We start from the raw sequence: 7,065 nt of genomic DNA, 5'->3' as shown, positions 1-7,065 counted from the left end.
TTGTGAACACAGTACACTTCGACTGGATTGCGTGTTCCAGAAACACAAAAATAAATAAATAAATCGGTACCTTAACATTAGTTATATGCACATTTTAGTTGGGCTTTTAACATTATATCCAAGCATGTATTAACACCTCTAGAGTAAACACAGGTCACCATCCCGGGGGAGCCAGGTCCAGAACAACTTCCTGTCAGTTCAACTGTGACAACAAACACTGCAAAAACAGAGGAGTCTGTTGCCATGGTAGAAGGTGCAGATTAGAGTTTATTCATTTAAAGAAGTTGATGATGTGAGAAGATGAAAATCCTGGTTGGATATTAGTGTGTAAACTAAGTCCTGTCTTTACCAACGTGACCTCTTTTGTGATCAGTCAGTCATCAGTGTAAGGACAGAGATCAAATATTACACATGGAGGCTTCATCCTCAGCTCAAAATCTAAACATTGTGCCATTAACTAGACATTGAATAAAATCTATTCAATGTCTTTCTTTATAACACTGAGACTCTGTGGACAATCAGCTCCTCTGCACTGAAACATTCACTATGCATTCATCACTGTAAAAAAAAAAAAAAAAAACCAACTGCATGAGGCTTTAGACACAGACTCTGATCTATGAAGAATCATTTCTCATGTTCTGATTGGTCTCACTGATGGACAGTCCTGTCATAGCTCGGGCTGGTTGATATGACCTATAAGTAATATTGCAATATTTTTAGGCTATATTGTGATAAACTATATATATTGTAATATTTTGAAATTTCCCTTTAAAACACTTCATAAACACATGATTTAACCCTTTGATTCACAAAGAGACACCTCTCATGCTGCTGCATTGTGTGAACTAGAGATTTGTCATCTTGCATATTTTTCACTGGTGAGGAGCTGCTTCCAGCAAAAATAGACATCAGCTGATAGTCATATTAACATAACACAACATAATATTAACAGCAATATTATATACAACACACCTTTTACTATAGTTTCAATGTCTGGACTTCATATGAATATGACATGAAAAAAACATAAATATGATATTTTTTAACCATTTTAGCGACTGCATGGAGAGATGGAGGCCACGTTCTATATGGTCATAGCAGAAACCCAGTGTTGTTTATAATTATATTATGTCAATAATATAAAAGGCAGTGTTTTACTGTTACCCCCCCCCCCTCACCCTCAAGCTCAAGCTCTGTGTGTGTGTGTGTGTGTGTCCTACCCTGAATGAGGGTAAACAAAAGTCAAGGCAAACTCGATGTAGACAGACAAAGCTGCAGTAGCAGTGATGCAGCACACGCAAGACAGGCAGTGTCTTCTGAACCAATGAGTCTGCCTGCGTCTTCAGTCACTGTTTCTATACACGCACCCTGTAAACTGGCTTTGGCGCTTCACTGGATTACTTAGCTAAGTGAGAGAACTGAAGTCTGGACACACGTCTATGTTTGTCAGCTGCTGGTGAGATTTCCATTGTGTTGATGGAAAATACACATGATGTCACGGCGATGTCAGGCGTCACCCGTCATGTCTACGTGTGAGAGGTGCGCTGTCAGTTGCATATTTCAGTGTGTTTAAGCACAGGTAAACGTACAGACATAATTGTTCTAAATGATAATGTATGTGCTACAAAGGTCCAGTGCTCCTTCGTTTTCTTGTGCATGTCAGACCCTCCATGTTAAACTATTATTTCCCCACGTTCATAAACACACAGGGACCGCCCACAGTGTCCATTAGTGTCCTTACCTGCACTGTCAACGTCATTCATGCGGCTGGTCCCAGTGGATCAGTCCAGATCTGAATCTCTTTTCCAGTCCAACCGCGGAGCCAGTACTGGTCTGTCCTTACTGAGATGGAGAACCCTACAAGTTGCTAAAGGCTTCAGCTGGACTGAGAACTGGTTTTCTTCTCCTCAATTTGTAGGTAACATAATGTTAGATGTCTGTTTTCGTTAGTGACAGCTACAGTAGCATGATAACATTAGCTGACTTGCTGTTACCCTTATTATAAATGTGTTCAGCAAATTGCAAATTCCTATTGCAAGCTGGCTAACTGTCAGCATTACTGTGGAGCATATCACAGCAATGATAGTATGGACTAATGGTAATGTCTGGATTCTTTTTTGTTTGTTGTCCTGTACACACGGTCACGTTTTTCAGTCTAGCTTTTTGTTGTGTGTTTAGTGACTACTTACTCTGGGATTCATAAAACCTCACTCACTGAGAAAATGAAGGGAGGAAAGGGGGTTGTGGTAGAATGGAGGCCAGGAGTGTGACAGACAAGGAATTTGTTTTGGCCTGAGATACTGGTGGTCTAATGCGACATCTAGAGGCAGTGACGATTGTTTACGTAACCTTTAAGAGACCTTTTCTCAGCAAAAAATAATGAATTTATTAAATGATGCTTTAAAAAACACTGCATAGTATGTTTTGTATTATTTGAAAAAAGCTCAGAATATCCTCACTTTCCTCTAGAACCTCTACCTCTATTCAATTCAATTTTATTTGTATAGCGCCAAATCATAATATACATTATCTCAAGGCACTTTACAGGGTCAGGTCAAGACCTTACTTTGTTACAGAGAAAAACCCAACAGTTCCCACAAAGAGCAAGCGCTTGGCGACAGGGGGGAGGAAAAACTCCATTTTAACAGGAAGAAACCTCCAACAGAACCGGGCTCAGGGTGGGGGGCTGTCTGCCTCGACCGGTTGGATTTAGGAGAAGATAAAAAAAGGGGGGGTGGGGGGAGGAGAAAGGAGAAAAGAGAGAGAGAGAGAGACCAGGAACAGCTGTATAGGTAATGGTGTTATCAATAATAATGACAGATAACAGTGGTTAATAGTAATGATGTGTAGTGGTGGATCTGGATCCTGCTGCTCCAGAGGCAGAGATACCTGCAGAATGAGGACAAAGAGAGGGAGAGAGAGGAGAAGCACAAACTACGGGAGAGAAAAAAATACAAAGTTAATGGCATAAAGTAGTGGAGAGAGAGAGAGAGAGAGAGAGAGCCCAGTGCATCATGGGAATCCCCCAGCAGTCTAGCTCTATAGCAGCATAACTAAGGGATGGGTCAGGACATACCTGAGCCAGCCCTAACTATAAGCTTTACCAAACAGGACAGTTTTAAGCCTGATCTTAAAGGTAGAGAGGGTGTCTGCCTCCCGAACCCACACTACTCTACAGTATGTCATTGTCTACAGTGATGGAGCAAAGGATCCGTGACATGTCTTGGAATTCCTAACCCTTTTCCAGGGCAGCAGACTCCAACTGCAGAGGTGACAACCCAACAACCCCACAACCTGGCAACCCGACAACCCCTCTCTGACCCTTCATGCTGTTTTCTCACCAAGTATATAAGCCTGGAGTCTTGTAAATGTAAAATATATATATATATACATTTTAACATTATTCATATTTACATACACACATTACACATGACTACTACCTAATACAGGATAAATAAAATACAAAACACACTGAAGAAACACAGCCCAAACTTAACCAAAGCCATTTACCCCCTCTCTCTCCTCTCTGACCACTTGGTTCAGCCTAACAAGACTCAGTAGCCTCAGCTGAACCCTTGTAGCTGCAGTCTCATGTTTGCACTCCATGAAAACATGCTGCCAGAAGTAGGCCTCAAAGAGGGAGTGGTTTGTAGAGTTCAAAATAAACCACACCATAACAAAAATGAACTTCCTGCATTAGTTTGTCCAACTTTACACAGTCAGTGTGTGTGTTTTTTCACCTTATTGAGAGGGATGCTTCCCAGCTCCCTCACAAGGAGCAATAGAAAGGAGGCTGTAAATATGTAAAAGAAATGACATTATGACAGGGACACAGTAAGTAGGGCTAACGGGAACAGGACTGAAGATCATACTAGACGGTGCTGACACTTGGCTGCCAGTAAAAACCTCATGAATGTCTGGTTCATAAGTTATCAAAAAACAAAGATTGGCAGTCTCAGTTTCCAGCCATTTGAAGATGTCCTGTGTCTGCTGGAGATTCATTAACTTTACAGTGAGACTGCTTTATTCATTATTTCTATTAATTTCTGGTCTGTTTGTTATGGAGAAGACACCTCTGTGGATAATTTGGCTCCTGGTAAAAACCTCCTGAACGACTGACACTGAAGGAAACCAAACTGGAAGAAGCTGACAGCAATGATGGTGAAGACAACAACTGCCATGAGCCCACAGTACTTCAAGACGTGAGCCAATGCTGTCTTTTGTTTTTGTGTCAGTTGAGAGACCCCTTGCAGCAGAAGTTACATACTGTGCATTTAAATTGAATTTGAGGATTTTTAGATGTAGCTAAATCCAGGAGATGGCAGTAATGCAACTCCATCGATGCCAGCTGCTGTAAAACACAGACAGTGTTGTCAACGTAATGTATTTGTGGCATAATTTACCAACTTTTCAGACCCCTTTAGTTTTTTCTAAAAAGCACCTAGTGACAAAGCTAGTGACTTTTTGGACAAACCTTAGATACTTTCCATAGAAAAGTTCGCTTGTAATGCCCTCTCTGTGTGTCTAATTGGTTCAGTGAGTGGCAGAAAGGCAAAGCAGCAATGGACACGGAGGCCGTGAGAGAGAGATATTCTGTCTCTTCTAACTTTCTCTCTGAGTGATCATTTGACAGTAAATACAGCTGGAATCACAGCTCAGTCTTTGTCTTATGTGGTTGCTGATTTCAGATGATGATATAGTTATAAAATCAGGATTGGACATATTATGGCCATCTTTAGTGTTCATCATTTTATTCTTTATGTCTATACATTTATATGCTTCAGTGTTCCAGAAAGACACTATTTTTCTTCTACTGTACATCTTATACTGTACTCTATTCACCCTGTCTGAAACAACGATTAAGACAGAGGGTTGTTATATTGTTAGAGCTCTGGGCTCTTTAAGGCCCCTCCCCGCTCTGAAGCTAACCAATCAGTGCCCAGCGTGTTCGCTCCGCATGCCAGCAACTACAGTAGCTGTGGTTGTGGCTGTCACAATGGCGTTGATTCTGCCTTTTCAGTTTGAGCCAGAGTCCTGACAAGATGATGATATATCAGAGGTCTGTAATGGATTTAACTCCAGTGTTCAGTCCTACGACGGTGGTTCACTTGTTATAAATCACCACAGCAACTGATGCTGAACTCCTAACCTGCTTAACCAGGTTAATTTCAGAGGATCAGATTAAAACCTGTCAACCGACATACCACTGACCAATCAAATATTAGGGGTGTAGCCCAGACCTTTGTGGGGGAGTCATGGGGTAGGTACTGAGAGCCTTGGTTCTCAAAGTAGAGTCTGGGACCATCATAGGTCCTTGAGAGGGTCCCCTTGTAACCCTGAAAGCTCAACACATAGTAACTTAAGAAAACATACTAGCTATCCTGCTGGCCATTGGAATGGTTTGAGGATCTGAACATGTAAAAAAAAAAAAAGTAAAATTCAACAATGTTTTTGTCCTGTAAAAATTGTAGCTTTCATCTTTAAAGAAGAGGAAGAAGAAATGATCAAAATTATTCTAAAAAGAATAATTTACAAGAGTTAAAAAAAAAAGATTGAATACAGTAATCTGAAAACATGTTTGTGAATGAAAGAGATTTAACCATCTGTTTAACAGGAGAAGACTCTCAGAAGAAGCTACACTGAACACGGAGACGCAGAGGAACCTGACTTGGACCAGAACCCAAACCCAAATCCAGGATACAGAGGTTCAGTGAATGTGGTGTTGAAGGTGTGGAGGTGGATCAGTGAGTCAGAGGAGACTCTGTAGAAGGACAGAGTTCCAGCAGGACAGTCCACATACACTGCTACTCTGTAGCTCTCTGGATGGAAGTTCCTTTCATGTTGTGCCAGACATGGTAAGCACCATTCGAGCAGTCCAGTCTCCAGGACTGATCATTCCTTCCAAACACACAGTCTTTACTGTCACCTTTCCTTCTGATTCCTCTGTAACTCACTGATATATCACCTGTCCTCTCCCCTCGACCTCCCAGTAACAGCGACCAGTCAAACCAGTTGTACACAGCACCTGAGGACACTGGCCAAATCTGTCTGGATGATCGGGATATGACTGATCCTCCTCCACATGTCACCTTCCTGTTGTTGTCAGACAGTAACATTTGCAAACAAATACAAACTTTGCAAAGTGCTAATGTTACTCTACAATGGTGCTATGAGCTATATGGTATTAGTCGGGTAAAGCTTTTTTTCTCTGCGTACAGAGTCAGAGATCATCATCAGGTGATTCAATGGTAGAGAGAGGGAGAGGATGAGGGAAAGGGAGAGGGAGAGGACAGAGAGGCAAAGGCAGTGGATCAGAATGGGTAGGACCTGGGCGAGGATGAGCACGGACAACGTTGAGCTGCTTGTAATGTTATGCTATGAGCCTATGAACATGCTTTAGGCAGCCAAGCAATGAAAAAACTTGCCATTTAGACTGTTAGGTTGAATTACCTGTTGAGAAGAAAGCAGGCAACTTCGGCGTCCCTTTTAAAATCCTTTTCTTTCATGAGCGCTTTCCATCTGGGAAAAGCAACTCAATATTCACCCTTGTTTTCTCGTGTCTCTGGTCACGCTGCCTTTTCAATTCTCGTTTTCGCTTTCTTGGTGAAGAGGACTCCTTCTCCTGTGATAATGAATAAGTATGATCCTCCATTCTGACCTGAAAGTGCAGGTGTTTGAATTTGCCAGGCAGTGATGAGGACAACGTTCTGACTAATCGCCCTCTGTGTTTCGGTCACGCTGCCACTGAACGTAAAAACATGAAAGGCAGAGCTATTTCCCAGATGTGTCCCTTGTTGGCGGATGTGTTCTAAGATGGCGGCACAAACATGGCAGCCATTAGTCGGGCAACCCGGCGGCCCACCTTAGTGTTAGTATCATTAGTATTATGGTCCTCTATTAATATTTATGGTCTTTCATTGTAACATTTAATTGGGTTGATTGACAACAAATGTGAAATGTAACCACTTTAATGTCATACTTCTCATTACTTATTTAGTTTTAGTCTTGGTTTCATAATAAAGAAACAGGTTGAATATTTTTTGTCATAGTTTTCATTGACATGAT

At 41.5% G+C, this 7,065-nt stretch overlaps 1 long non-coding RNA gene across 2 annotated transcripts; it reads left to right on the top strand.

Annotated features, from left to right (window-relative positions):
• Positions 1-707: 707 nt before the first annotated feature.
• Positions 708-6,114, top strand: LOC139614000 (uncharacterized). 2 transcript variants are annotated; one of them, XR_011686873.1, is made up of 4 exons: positions 708-1,914; positions 4,070-4,202; positions 5,615-5,855; positions 5,991-6,114. It is a non-coding gene; the product is annotated as an uncharacterized lncRNA (long non-coding RNA). The 2 variants fall into 2 exon arrangements; XR_011686872.1 differs by lacking the exon at positions 708-1,914 and having other exon boundaries at positions 3,537-4,202.
• The last annotated feature ends 951 nt before the right edge of the window (positions 6,115-7,065 follow it).

Source organism: Trachinotus anak, unplaced genomic scaffold, assembly GCF_046630095.1.
Source record: "Trachinotus anak isolate AG129_WGS33_773 ecotype Australia unplaced genomic scaffold, CSIRO_AGI_Tana_v1 ptg000033l, whole genome shotgun sequence".
NCBI classification, from domain to species: domain Eukaryota; kingdom Metazoa; phylum Chordata; class Actinopteri; order Carangiformes; family Carangidae; genus Trachinotus; species Trachinotus anak.
The sequence above is the reverse complement of the archived record's forward strand: the minus strand, read 5'-3'. Positions and strand labels throughout refer to the sequence as shown.